At 32.5% G+C, this 15967-nt stretch overlaps 3 long non-coding RNA genes across 3 annotated transcripts; all 3 read right to left on the bottom strand.

Moving 5' to 3' along the window:
- Window positions 1–837: 837 nt before the first annotated feature.
- LOC127011698 (uncharacterized) lies at window positions 838–2016 on the bottom strand. Its single transcript, XR_007764954.1, has 2 exons — window positions 1459–2016; window positions 838–1160 (listed from the first exon to the last, which is right to left on the bottom strand). It is a non-coding gene; the product is annotated as an uncharacterized LOC127011698 (long non-coding RNA).
- A 3083-nt stretch (window positions 2017–5099) lies between these two features.
- Window positions 5100–6555, bottom strand: LOC127011695 (uncharacterized). The gene is made up of 2 exons (XR_007764950.1): window positions 5732–6555; window positions 5100–5421 (listed from the first exon to the last, which is right to left on the bottom strand). It is a non-coding gene; the product is annotated as an uncharacterized LOC127011695 (long non-coding RNA).
- A 2636-nt stretch (window positions 6556–9191) lies between these two features.
- LOC127011697 (uncharacterized) lies at window positions 9192–12252 on the bottom strand. Its single transcript, XR_007764953.1, has 2 exons — window positions 12051–12252; window positions 9192–9513 (listed from the first exon to the last, which is right to left on the bottom strand). It is a non-coding gene; the product is annotated as an uncharacterized LOC127011697 (long non-coding RNA).
- Between the last annotated feature and the right edge of the window lie 3715 nt (window positions 12253–15967).

The following is a 15967-nucleotide window of genomic DNA, read 5'->3' as shown; positions in this document are numbered from 1 at the left end:
GCGAAGGAATTGAAATTAAAGAAAAACATCTAAATGATCTAACGATTCCTGCATTTATAACAGTAAGAGAAGCGGAAGAAGATATACCCTCAGATATAAGTGAGCCAGACATAAAGGAAAACATAATAGCAGATCCAGCAGTCAAAAGGGCATATATAAAAGATATCTCGAACGCCATTCCGGAATTTAACGGACAAAAGATACACCTTCAAAGATTTGTAACAGCTTTGAAGTTGGTTAATTTGACTAAAGGCACATTCGAAGATTTGGCTGTAGAAGTAATTAAATCAAAAATTATAGGATCTGCATTATACAAGGTGCAGACTGAACTAACAATAAACTCTATCATAAAAAAATTGCAAGACACTATAGTCGGTTAAGCATCTGACGTAGTCAAAGCTAAAATAGCTAAAACAAGACAGAAAGGCAAAACCACCGAGAAATATACAAAAGAAATAGACAATTTACGAAAGCTCCTTGAAGTTTCGTATAAAACCATAGAGGACATGGCCAGTGCGGTAATTACAATTACAGAGGTAATTATCGAGGTAGAGACAATGAACCTGGATATTATAAAATTATTATTATTACAATAATAATTATTATAATAATTATAATCGAAACAATGGCCAAAATTATAACATTAACAACAACTACCGAGAAAATTAAAGAGGAAATAACCAACAATATAGAGGTTATAACTCTAAAAATAATAATAATAATAACAGCAACGTCAGAGTAACCCACAATATTTCGGGAAACTCCCAACAACCTTTAGATACCCAGCAATAGGAACCACAAAAATTCATACAATCTCAGCCAAAATATATTTGCAACTTTTAAAAATGTAGCAACAGGAAAGCAACTTTTATTTTTAATAGACACTGGTGCAAACATATCAATCCTCAAAGAAAATGCAGATATTTTTCCTGACACTCGGTCCGAAATTGAGATACAGACTACTAAATATATAATCCCACATAATTTTCATTTTGTAAATTTACGATTCGCTATTCCCTGTGATAAAATATTAGGAATCGATTTAATTAAAAAATAAATTTTATAATTAGACCAATCAACTTAAAATTTCCAATTTATGTTCCAATAATATCCTGTTCTGGGAATAACTCCATAATTCTGCCAGCGAGATCCCAAGTTGTCTGAAAAATTAAAATAGATTCAATAGAAGACAGTGTACTAATTCCAAACCAAGAAATTTAGCACGGTATATACATAGCAAATACCATAGCATCCCCTTGAATGCTTTCATTCAGCTTTAATAGAACCAACATTGTTACAATACCCAGATATCAGCATAATAACAGATGCTAGTAAGCAATCCTCTGGAGCTGTTTTAACTTAAAACAAAAATGGACTCCACCTACCAGTTGCATACGCATCAAGATTGTTTACAAAGTAAAGTGAAAGTAACAAAAGTACAACGGAACAGGAACTTACGGCAATTCATTGGGCAATAACACTCTTCAGACCATATATTTATGGTAGACACTTTACTATCAAAACAGATCACAGACCACTTATGTGCCTATTTTCCATGATAAATCCGAGTTCCAAATTCACGCGAATAAGACTTGAAATAGAAGAGTACAACTTCACTGTAGAGTATCTAAAGGGTAAAGACAATTACGTAGAAGATGCGTTATCGAGAATAACCATCGAAGAGCTAAAAGTCATTAACAAAAATATAAATAAAGTCACTACAAGATATCAAAGTAGACAGCAATCCTGCGCAGGAGAAAAAGAAACAGAGTTGTCAAGGCAATCTATAGAAAAAGCTTCAAAGCCAAATGTTTACGGAGTCATCAATGATGACAAAGTACGTAAATCACCTGTTTCTTCAAACATGGAAAACAAATTATTGCAAGATATGTGTTAGCGATTTATTTTTTAACGGAGTTCTCGACTTAGGTCAGTTATTCCAAAGGCTTGAAATGCAAGGCGGTATATATAAAATCAGTCAACTAAAAGTGGCACCGTGGGAAAAAATCTTTGATCAAGTTTCAATAGATAGTTTAAAAAAATGGGCAACAAGATAATAAAATCATTGAGAGTAGCTCAACTCAACCCGGTGACCGGAATATATAATGATAAAGAAAAAGAAGCTATACTGTCTACATTTCACAACGATCCAGTGCAAGTAGGTCACACTGGAATAACAAGAACCTTAGCCAAGGTCAAAAGGTATGACTATTGGATAGGTATGACCCGATATTACTAATACTAATTATATTGACAAATGTCAAAAATCAAAAGTAACAATCACTGGCACTCCAATAAATGCTTTCGGCAGAGTGATTATAGACACAGTTGGCGCAATCTATCTCTACCAAAATCGGATAATGGTAACGAATATGCAGTCACACTTATATGTGATTTTACAAAATATTTAGTTGCCATTCCGATTGCAAATAAAAGTGCCAACACTGTCGCAAAAGCTATTTTCGAGTCTTTTATATTAAGGTACGGAACCGAGTATAAAATTCGATTATAAAGGAGTTGTGCAGACAATTCAAAATATAATGTCTAAAGCACACCACCAGACAGTTGGAACAGTAGTCACAGAAATTTAATGAATACATACGCTCATACATATGAAATATTTCGTATACTGCTTTAATACTACACCCACAATGCAACATGATTACTGTCTATATGAGTTAGTTTTTGGAAAAACATCAAATTTGCCAAAGCAATTTAATACTATTAAAAACATAGAGCCTATGTATAACTTAGATGATTATGCTAGAGAGAGTAAATATAGATTAGAAGTAGCACATAAAAGAGCTAGAATTATGATAGAAGCAAATAAGAGGAAAAACAAAGAATTTTATGACCTTTTGACTAATGACGTAGATATATCTATAGAAAATAAAGTCTTATTGAAAAATGAAACAGGACATAAGCTAGACTCTAAATATACTGGACCCTATAAGGTTGAAAGTATAGAAGACAAGGATAACATAATCAAATAATAAGAATAAGAAACCAACAGTGCATACGGATAGGCTAAAAATTTTTATTTCGTAATCACTTTAATTCTTTTAAATATATCTCGGAAGGCCATACATAAAATAAGAAACATAATTATAATGTACAAAAAAATATTAAAAATATTACTTTTTGATTCTAACAATACTTTCTGAATCGAACAAAAAAAAAATAATAATAATATGATAAAAAAAGAAAAATAAAATAAAATGTTCCTTTATGTTTATATACATGTCCTAAGAAAATATCTCCATAAAATTACCTTATTTTTCAAAGGAAGGGAGATGTAGCATGTTCACATATCGAATGCACACTGTACTCAGTGTTATGCATTAATATAAGTACGAACATGTAGAACTTGGCCACAATATTTACAGACAAAAGTACAATCCAAGCAGTTCCCAGGGTGCACATACTAACTCTTTCTTCCGCGGAGACTCTCCGACAGCCCTAAGCATTTACACCTAAGCGTCGACCGCAGCTCTGCCGCCGCCTCTGTCGGCATAGCTTAGCAATCGGAAGCGGTAAGAATCAAGCCAGAAGAAGAGAACAGAATTATTCAAGACCAAGACCTCGGCTTAGCTGGCTAAGCCCTATAAACCATAAATGTAATTTTTTTAAACAAGTTGAGAGCAGGTCTTCGCTTTGCTAAAACTACAAACATCAAAAGTGTTCTTACTTACACAGTGGATCGAGTTAATTAAAATGAAAATAAAGAAAATGGCTGCTAAGCTTATGCAGTTTCTACACCTCACTTGCTTTTATGGATTCGGTGCGCTTGGAGTATTTTAATTTTAGTGTGAAGTTAGCAGGCTCTCACGCAACAAATTTAAAGCGTCATTTAATTGCAAAACATGCGGAAGTCTTAAGAAAGAACAAATTTCCACATATGTAATATTTGTAAAATCAAATAAAAACATCATTTTAAATATATTGTTTCGGTTTTCCCATGTCCGGTGTCGCCATTAATATCTAAGAATACATTGGCGGTTAAAATCTGGCGAATGATCTGGACAAAATCTAAATTATTAAAATGAAAACCATTGTTATAAAAATATATTTCAAAAACATGCAAAGATCCTTGTCGATTCTTTCAATAAGGCAAGAACTTTAGTACATGAAAATAGGACAGCAATAAATAAAGCGAATTGGTCAAAATTATCTAAATTATTGATCAAGTTACGAACAAATTTAACAAGTGCCAAAGATAGGTATAATTTAAATATATCGATACCGAAAATTTTCCGATTCGAGCGAAGGAATTGAAATTAAAGAAAAACATCTAAATGATCTAACGATTCCTGCATTTATAACAGTAAGAGAAGCGGAAGAAGATATACCCTCAGAGATAAGTGAGCCAGACATAAAGGAAAACATAATAGCAGATCCAGCAGTCAAAAGGGCATATATAAAAGATATCTCGAACGCCATTCCAGAATTTAACGGACAAAAGATACACCTTCAAAGATTTGTAACAGCTTTGAAGTTGGTTAATTTGACTAAAGGCACATTCGAAGATTTGGCTGTAGAAGTAATTAAATCAAAAATTATAGGATCTGCATTATACAAGGTGCAGACTGAACTAACAATAAACTCTATCATAAAAAAATTGCAAGACACTATAGTCGGTTAAGCATCTGACGTAGTCAAAGCTAAAATAGCTAAAACAAGACAGAAAGGCAAAACCACCGAGAAATATACAAAAGAAATAGACAATTTACGAAAGCTCCTTGAAGTTTCGTATAAAACCATAGAGGACATGGCCAGTGCGGTAATTACAATTACAGAGGTAATTATCGAGGTAGAGACAATGAACCTGGATATTATAAAATTATTATTATTACAATAATAATTATTATAATAATTATAATCGAAACAATGGCCAAAATTATAACATTAACAACAACTACCGAGAAAATTAAAGAGGAAATAACCAACAATATAGAGGTTATAACTCTAAAAGTAATAATAATAATAACAGCAACGTCAGAGTAACCCACAATATTTCGGGAAACTCCCAACAACCTTTAGATACCCAGCAATAGGAACCACAAAAATTCATACAATCTCAGCCAAAATATATTTGCAACTTTTAAAAATGTAGCAACAGGAAAGCAACTTTTATTTTTAATAGACACTGGTGCAAACATATCAATCCTCAAAGAAAATGCAGATATTTTTCCTGACACTCGGTCCGAAATTGAGATACAGACTACTAAATATATAATCCCACATAATTTTCATTTTGTAAATTTACGATTCGCTTTCCCTGTGATAAAATATTAGGAATCGATTTAATTAAAAAATAAATTTTATAATTAGACCAATCAACTTAAAATTTCCAATTTATGTTCCAATAATATCCTGTTCTGGGAATAACTCCATAATTCTGCCAGCGAGATCCCAAGTTGTCTGAAAAATTAAAATAGATTCAATAGAAGACAGTGTACTAATTCCAAACCAAGAAATTTAGCACGGTATATACATAGCAAATACCATAGCATCCCCTTGAATGCTTTCATTCAGCTTTAATAGAACCAACATTGTTACAATACCCAGATATCGGCAAAGACGTTTGCATAATAACAGATGCTAGTAAGCAATCCTCTGGAGCTGTTTTAACTCAAAACAAAAATGGACTCCACCTACCAGTTGCATACGCATCAAGATTGTTTACAAAGTAAAGTGAAAGTAACAAAAGTACAACGGAACAGGAACTTACGGCAATTCATTGGGCAATAACACACTTCAGACCATATATTTATGGTAGACACTTTACTATCAAAACAGATCACAGACCACTTATGTGCCTATTTTCCATGATAAATCCGAGTTCCAAATTCACGCGAATAAGACTTGAAATAGAAGAGTACAACTTCACTGTAGAGTATCTAAAGGGTAAAGACAATTACGTAGAAGATGCGTTATCGAGAATAACCATCGAAGAGCTAAAAGTCATTAACAAAAATATAAATAAAGTCACTACAAGATATCAAAGTAGACAGCAATCCTGCGCAGGAGAAAAAGAAACAGAGTTGTCAAGGCAATCTATAGAAAAAGCTTCAAAGCCAAATGTTTACGGAGTCATCAATGATGACAAAGTACGTAAATCACCTGTTTCTTCAAACATGGAAAACAAATTATTGCAAGATATGTGTTAGCGATTTATTTTTTAACGGAGTTCTCGACTTAGGTCAGTTATTCCAAAGGCTTGAAATGCAAGCCGGTATATATAAAATCAGTCAACTAAAAGTGGCACCGTGGGAAAAAATCTTTGATCAAGTTTCAATAGATAGTTTAAAAAAATGGGCAACAAGATAATAAAATCATTGAGAGTAGCTCAACTCAACCCGGTGACCGGAATATATAATGATAAAGAAAAAGAAGCTATACTATCTACATTTCACAACGATCCAGTGCAAGTAGGTCACACTGGAATAACAAGAACCTTAGCCAAGGTCAAAAGGTATTACTATTGGATAGGTATGACCCGATATTACTAATACTAATTATATTGACAAATGTCAAAAATCAAAAGTAACAATCACTGGCACTCCAATAAATGCTTTCGGCAGAGTGATTATAGACACAGTTGGCGCAATCTATCTCTACCAAAATCGGATAATGGTAACGAATATGCAGTCACACTTATATGTGATTTTACAAAATATTTAGTTGCCATTCCGATTGCAAATAAAAGTGCCAACACTGTCGCAAAAGCTATTTTCGAGTCTTTTATATTAAGGTACGGAACCGAGTATAAAATTCGATTATAAAGGAGTTGTGCAGACAATTCAAAATATAATGTCTAAAGCACACCACCAGACAGTTGGAACAGTAGTCACAGAAATTTAATGAATACATACGCTCATACATATGAAATATTTCGTATACTGCTTTAATACTACACCCACAATGCAACATGATTACTGTCTATATGAGTTAGTTTTTGGAAAAACATCAAATTTGCCAAAGCAATTTAATACTATTAAAAACATAGAGCCTATGTATAACTTAGATGATTATGCTAGAGAGAGTAAATATAGATTAGAAGTAGCACATAAAAGAGCTAGAATTATGATAGAAGCAAATAAGAGGAAAAACAAAGAATTTTATGACCTTTTGACTAATGACGTAGATATATCTATAGAAAATAAAGTCTTATTGAAAAATGAAACAGGACATAAGCTAGACTCTAAATATACTGGACCCTATAAGGTTGAAAGTATAGAAGACAAGGATAACATAATCAAATAATAAGAATAAGAAACCAACAGTGCATACGGATAGGCTAAAAATTTTTATTTCGTAATCACTTTAATTCTTTTAAATATATCTCGGAAGGCCATACATAAAATAAGAAACATAATTATAATGTACAAAAAAATATTAAAAATATTACTTTTTGATTCTAACAATACTTTCTGAATCGAACAAAAAAAAAATAATAATAATATGATAAAAAAAGAAAAATAAAATAAAATGTTCCTTTATGTTTATATACATGTCCTAAGAAAATATCTCCATAAAATTACCTTATTTTTCAAAGGAAGGGAGATGTAGCATGTTCACATATCGAATGCACACTGTACTCAGTGTTATGCATTAATATAAGTACGAACATGTAGAACTTGGCCACAATATTTACAGACAAAAGTACAATCCAAGCAGTTCCCAGGGTGCACATACTAACTCTTTCTTCCGCGGAGACTCTCCGACAGCCCTAAGCATTTACACCTAAGCGTCGACCGCAGCTCTGCCGCCGCCTCTGTCGGCATAGCTTAGCAATCGGAAGCGGTAAGAATCAAGCCAGAAGAAGAGAACAGAATTATTCAAGACCAAGACCTCGGCTTAGCTGGCTAAGCCCTATAAACCATAAATGTAATTTTTTTAAACAAGTTGAGAGCAGGTCTTCGCTTTGCTAAAACTACAAACATCAAAAGTGTTCTTACTTACACAGTGGATCGAGTTAATTAAAATGAAAATAAAGAAAATGGCTGCTAAGCTTATGCAGTTTCTACACCTCACTTGCTTTTATGGATTCGGTGCGCTTGGAGTATTTTAATTTTAGTGTGAAGTTAGCAGGCTCTCACGCAACAAATTTAAAGCGTCATTTAATTGCAAAACATGCGGAAGTCTTAAGAAAGAACAAATTTCCACATATGTAATATTTGTAAAATCAAATAAAAACATCATTTTAAATATATTGTTTCGGTTTTCCCATGTCCGGTGTCGCCATTAATATCTAAGAATACATTGGCGGTTAAAGCGAATTGGTCAAAATTATCTAAATTATTGATCAAGTTACGAACAAATTTAACAAGTGCCAAAGATAGGTATAATTTAAATATATCGATACCGAAAATTTTCCGATTCGAGCGAAGGAATTGAAATTAAAGAAAAACATCTAAATGATCTAACGATTCCTGCATTTATAACAGTAAGAGAAGCGGAAGAAGATATACCCTCAGATATAAGTGAGCCAGACATAAAGGAAAACATAATAGCAGATCCAGCAGTCAAAAGGGCATATATAAAAGATATCTCGAACGCCATTCCGGAATTTAACGGACAAAAGATACACCTTCAAAGATTTGTAACAGCTTTGAAGTTGGTTAATTTGACTAAAGGCACATTCGAAGATTTGGCTGTAGAAGTAATTAAATCAAAAATTATAGGATCTGCATTATACAAGGTGCAGACTGAACTAACAATAAACTCTATCATAAAAAAATTGCAAGACACTATAGTCGGTTAAGCATCTGACGTAGTCAAAGCTAAAATAGCTAAAACAAGACAGAAAGGCAAAACCACCGAGAAATATGAAGTTTCGTATAAAACCATAGAGGACATGGCCAGTGCGGTAATTACAATTACAGAGGTAATTATCGAGGTAGAGACAATGAACCTGGATATTATAAAATTATTATTATTACAATAATAATTATTATAATAATTATAATCGAAACAATGGCCAAAATTATAACATTAACAACAACTACCGAGAAAATTAAAGAGGAAATAACCAACAATATAGAGGTTATAACTCTAAAAATAATAATAATAATAACAGCAACGTCAGAGTAACCCACAATATTTCGGGAAACTCCCAACAACCTTTAGATACCCAGCAATAGGAACCACAAAAATTCATACAATCTCAGCCAAAATATATTTGCAACTTTTAAAAATGTAGCAACAGGAAAGCAACTTTTATTTTTAATAGACACTGGTGCAAACATATCAATCCTCAAAGAAAATGCAGATATTTTTCCTGACACTCGGTCCGAAATTGAGATACAGACTACTAAATATATAATCCCACATAATTTTCATTTTGTAAATTTACGATTCGCTTTCCCTGTGATAAAATATTAGGAATCGATTTAATTAAAAAATAAATTTTATAATTAGACCAATCAACTTAAAATTTCCAATTTATGTTCCAATAATATCCTGTTCTGGGAATAACTCCATAATTCTGCCAGCGAGATCCCAAGTTGTCTGAAAAATTAAAATAGATTCAATAGAAGACAGTGTACTAATTCCAAACCAAGAAATTTAGCACGGTATATACATAGCAAATACCATAGCATCCCCTTGAATGCTTTCATTCAGCTTTAATAGAACCAACATTGTTACAATACCCAGATATCGGCAAAGACGTTTGCATAATAACAGATGCTAGTAAGCAATCCTCTGGAGCTGTTTTAACTCAAAACAAAAATGGACTCCACCTACCAGTTGCATACGCATCAAGATTGTTTACAAAGTAAAGTGAAAGTAACAAAAGTACAACGGAACAGGAACTTACGGCAATTCATTGGGCAATAACACACTTCAGACCATATATTTATGGTAGACACTTTACTATCAAAACAGATCACAGACCACTTATGTGCCTATTTTCCATGATAAATCCGAGTTCCAAATTCACGCGAATAAGACTTGAAATAGAAGAGTACAACTTCACTGTAGAGTATCTAAAGGGTAAAGACAATTACGTAGAAGATGCGTTATCGAGAATAACCATCGAAGAGCTAAAAGTCATTAACAAAAATATAAATAAAGTCACTACAAGATATCAAAGTAGACAGCAATCCTGCGCAGGAGAAAAAGAAACAGAGTTGTCAAGGCAATCTATAGAAAAAGCTTCAAAGCCAAATGTTTACGGAGTCATCAATGATGACAAAGTACGTAAATCACCTGTTTCTTCAAACATGGAAAACAAATTATTGCAAGATATGTGTTAGCGATTTATTTTTTAATGGAGTTCTCGACTTAGGTCAGTTATTCCAAAGGCTTGAAATGCAAGCCGGTATATATAAAATCAGCCAACTAAAAGTGGCACCGAGGGAAAAAATCTTTGATCAAGTTTCAATAGATAGTTTAAAAAAATGGGCAACAAGATAATAAAATCATTGAGAGTAGCGCAACTCAACCCGGTGACCGGAATATATAATGATAAAGAAAAAGAAGCTATACTGTCTACATTTCACAACGATCCAGTGCAAGTAGGTCACACTGGAATAACAAGAACCTTAGCCAAGGTCAAAAGGTATTACTATTGGATAGGTATGACCCGATATTACTAATACTAATTACATTGACAAATGTCAAAAATCAAAAGTAACAATCACTGGCACTCCAATAAATGCTTTCGGCAGAGTGATTATAGACACAGTTGGCGCAATCTATCTCTACCAAAATCGGATAATGGTAACGAATATGCAGTCACACTTATATGTGATTTTACAAAATATTTAGTTGCCATTCCGATTGCAAATAAAAGTGCCAACACTGTCGCAAAAGCTATTTTCGAGTCTTTTATATTAAGGTACGGAACCGAGTATAAAATTCGATTATAAAGGAGTTGTGCAGACAATTCAAAATATAATGTCTAAAGCACACCACCAGACAGTTGGAACAGTAGTCACAGAAATTTAATGAATACATACGCTCATACATATGAAATATTTCGTATACTGCTTTAATACTACACCAACAATGCAACATGATTACTGTCTATATGAGTTAGTTTTTGGAAAAACATCAAATTTGCCAAAGCAATTTAATACTATTAAAAACATAGAGCCTATGTATAACTTAGATGATTATGCTAGAGAGAGTAAATATAGATTAGAAGTAGCACATAAAAGAGCTAGAATTATGATAGAAGCAAATAAGAGGAAAAACAAAGAATTTTATGACCTTTTGACTAATGACGTAGATATACCTATAGAAAATAAAGTCTTATTGAAAAATGAAACAGGACATAAGCTAGACTCTAAATATACTGGACCCTATAAGGTTGAAAGTATAGAAGACAAGGATAACATAATCAAATAATAAGAATAAGAAACCAACAGTGCATACGGATAGGCTAAAAATTTTTATTTCGTAATCACTTTAATTCTTTTAAATATATCTCGGAAGGCCCTACATAAAATAAGAAACATAATTATAATGTACAAAAAAATATTAAAAATATTACTTTTTGATTCTAACAATACTTTCTGAATCGAACAAAAAAAAAATAATAATAATATGATAAAAAAAGAAAAATAAAATAAAATGTTCCTTTATGTTTATATACATGTCCTAAGAAAATATCTCCATAAAATTACCTTATTTTTCAAAGGAAGGGAGATGTTCACATATCGAATGCACACTGTACTCAGTGTTATGCATTAATATAAGTACGAACATGTAGAACTTGGCCACAATATTTACAGACAAAAGTACAATCCAAGCAGTTCCCAGGGTGCACATACTAACTCTTTCTTCCGCGGAGACTCTCCGACAGCCCTAAGCATTTACACCTAAGCGTCGACCGCAGCTCTGCCGCCGCCTCTGTCGGCATAGCTTAGCAATCGGAAGCGGTAAGAATCAAGCCAGAAGAAGAGAACAGAATTATTCAAGACCAATACCTCGGCTTAGCTGGCTAAGCCCTATAAACCATAAATGTAATTTTTTTAAACAAGTTGAGAGCAGGTCTTCGCTTTGCTAAATCTACAAACATCAAAAGTGTTCTTACTTACACAGTGGATCGAGTTAATTAAAATGAAAATAAAGAAAATGGCTGCTAAGCTTATGCAGTTTCTACACCTCACTTGCTTTTATGGATTCGGTGCGCTTGGAGTATTTTAATTTTAGTGTGAAGTTAGCAGGCTCTCACGCAACAAATTTAAAGCGTCATTTAATTGCAAAACATGCGGAAGTCTTAAGAAAGAACAAATTTCCACATATGTAATATTTGTAAAATCAAATAAAAACATTTTAAATATATTGTTTCGGTTTTCCCATGTCCGGTGTCGCCATTAATATCTAAGAATACATTGGCGGTTAAAATCTGGCGAATGATCTGGACAAAATCTAAATTATTAAAATGAAAACCATTGTTATAAAAATATATTTCAAAAACATGCAAAGATCCTTGTCGATTCTTTCAATAAGGCAAGAACTTTAGTACATGAAAATAGGACAGCAATAAATAAAGCGAATTGGTCAAAATTATCTAAATTATTGATCAAGTTACGAACAAATTTAACAAGTGCCAAAGATAGGTATAATTTAAATATATAGATACCGAAAATTTTCCGATTCGAGCGAAGGAATTGAAATTAAAGAAAAACATCTAAATGATCTAACGATTCCTGCATTTATAACAGTAAGAGAAGCGGAAGAAGATATACCCTCAGATATAAGTGAGCCAGACATAAAGGAAAACATAATAGCAGATCCAGCAGTCAAAAGGGCATATATAAAAGATATCTCGAACGCCATTCCGGAATTTAACGGACAAAAGATACACCTTCAAAGATTTGTAACAGCTTTGAAGTTGGTTAATTTGACTAAAGGCACATTCGAAGATTTGGCTGTAGAAGTAATTAAATCAAAAATTATAGGATCTGCATTATACAAGGTGCAGACTGAACTAACAATAAACTCTATCATAAAAAAATTGCAAGACACTATAGTCGGTTAAGCATCTGACGTAGTCAAAGCTAAAATAGCTAAAACAAGACAGAAAGGCAAAACCACCGAGAAATATACAAAAGAAATAGACAATTTACGAAAGCTCCTTGAAGTTTCGTATAAAACCATAGAGGACATGGCCAGTGCGGTAATTACAATTACAGAGGTAATTATCGAGGTAGAGACAATGAACCTGGATATTATAAAATTATTATTATTACAATAATAATTATTATAATAATTATAATCGAAACAATGGCCAAAATTATAACATTAACAACAACTACCGAGAAAATTAAAGGGGAAATAACCAACAATATAGAGGTTATAACTCTAAAAATAATAATAATAATAATAACAGCAACGTCAGAGTAACCCACAATATTTCGGGAAACTCCCAACAACCTTTAGATACCCAGCAATAGGAACCACAAAAATTCATACAATCTCAGCCAAAATATATTTGCAACTTTTAAAAATGTAGCAACAGGAAAGCAACTTTTATTTTTAATAGACACTGGTGCAAACATATCAATCCTCAAAGAAAATGCAGATATTTTTCCTGACACTCGGTCCGAAATTGAGATACAGACTACTAAATATATAATCCCACATAATTTTCATTTTGTAAATTTACGATTCGCTTTCCCTGTGATAAAATATTAGGAATCGATTTAATTAAAAAATAAATTTTATAATTAGACCAATCAACTTAAAATTTCCAATTTATGTTCCAATAATATCCTGTTCTGGGAATAACTCCATAATTCTGCCAGCGAGATCCCAAGTTGTCTGAAAAATTAAAATAGATTCAATAGAAGACAGTGTACTAATTCCAAACCAAGAAATTTAGCACGGTATATACATAGCAAATACCATAGCATCCCCTTGAATGCTTTCATTCAGCTTTAATAGAACCAACATTGTTACAATACCCAGATATCGGCAAAGACGTTTGCATAATAACAGATGCTAGTAAGCAATCCTCTGGAGCTGTTTTAACTCAAAACAAAAATGGACTCCACCTACCAGTTGCATACGCATCAAGATTGTTTACAAAGTAAAGTGAAAGTAACAAAAGTACAACGGAACAGGAACTTACGGCAATTCATTGGGCAATAACACACTTCAGACCATATATTTATGGTAGACACTTTACTATCAAAACAGATCACAGACCACTTATGTGCCTATTTTCCATGATAAATCCGAGTTCCAAATTCACGCGAATAAGACTTGAAATAGAAGAGTACAACTTCACTGTAGAGTATCTAAAGGGTAAAGACAATTACGTAGAAGATGCGTTATCGAGAATAACCATCGAAGAGCTAAAAGTCATTAACAAAAATATAAATAAAGTCACTACAAGATATCAAAGTAGACAGCAATCCTGCGCAGGAGAAAAAGAAACAGAGTTGTCAAGGCAATCTATAGAAAAAGCTTCAAAGCCAAATGTTTACGGAGTCATCAATGATGACAAAGTACGTAAATCACCTGTTTCTTCAAACATGGAAAACAAATTATTGCAAGATATGTGTTAGCGATTTATTTTTTAACGGAGTTCTCGACTTAGGTCAGTTATTCCAAAGGCTTGAAATGCAAGCCGGTATATATAAAATCAGCCAACTAAAAGTGGCACCGTGGGAAAAAATCTTTGATCAAGTTTCAATAGATAGTTTAAAAAAATGGGCAACAAGATAATAAAATCATTGAGAGTAGCGCAACTCAACCCGGTGACCGGAATATATAATGATAAAGAAAAAGAAGCTATACTGTCTACATTTCACAACGATCCAGTGCAAGTAGGTCACACTGGAATAACAAGAACCTTAGCCAAGGTCAAAAGGTATTACTATTGGATAGGTATGACCCGATATTACTAATACTAATTACATTGACAAATGTCAAAAATCAAAAGTAACAATCACTGGCACTCCAATAAATGCTTTCGGCAGAGTGATTATAGACACAGTTGGCGCAATCTATCTCTACCAAAATCGGATAATGGTAACGAATATGCAGTCACACTTATATGTGATTTTACAAAATATTTAGTTGCCATTCCGATTGCAAATAAAAGTGCCAACACTGTCGCAAAAGCTATTTTCGAGTCTTTTATATTAAGGTACGGAACCGAGTATAAAATTCGATTATAAAGGAGTTGTGCAGACAATTGAAAATATAATGTCTAAAGCACACCACCAGACAGTTGGAACAGTAGTCACAGAAATTTAATGAATACATACGCTCGTACATATGAAATATTTCGTATACTGCTTTAATACTACACCCACAATGCAACATGATTACTGTCTATATGAGTTAGTTTTTGGAAAAACATCAAATTTGCCAAAGCAATTTAATACTATTAAAAACATAGAGCCTATGTATAACTTAGATGATTATGCTAGAGAGAGTAAATATAGATTAGAAGTAGCACATAAAAGAGCTAGAATTATGATAGAAGCAAATAAGAGGAAAAACAAAGAATTTTATGACCTTTTGACTAATGACGTAGATATACCTATAGAAAATAAAGTCTTATTGAAAAATGAAACAGGACATAAGCTAGACTCTAAATATACTGGACCCTATAAGGTTGAAAGTATAGAAGACAAGGATAACATAATCAAATAATAAGAATAAGAAACCAACAGTGCATACGGATAGGCTAAAAATTTTTATTTCGTAATCACTTTAATTCTTTTAAATATATCTCGGAAGGCCATACATAAAATAAGAAACATAATTATAATGTACAAAAAAATATTAAAAATATTACTTTTTGATTCTAACAATACTTTCTGAATCGAACAAAAAAAAAATAATAATAATATGATAAAAAAAGAAAAATAAAATAAAATGTTCCTTTATGTTTATATACATGTCCTAAGAAAATATCTCCATAAAATTACCTTATTTTTCAAAGGAAGGGAGATGTAGCATGTTCACATATCGAATGCACACTGTACTCAGTGTT

Source organism: Drosophila biarmipes, unplaced genomic scaffold, assembly GCF_025231255.1.
Source record: "Drosophila biarmipes strain raj3 unplaced genomic scaffold, RU_DBia_V1.1 ptg000005l, whole genome shotgun sequence".
Classification (NCBI taxonomy): domain Eukaryota; kingdom Metazoa; phylum Arthropoda; class Insecta; order Diptera; family Drosophilidae; genus Drosophila; species Drosophila biarmipes.
This window is presented reverse-complemented; position numbering and strand designations above follow the sequence as displayed.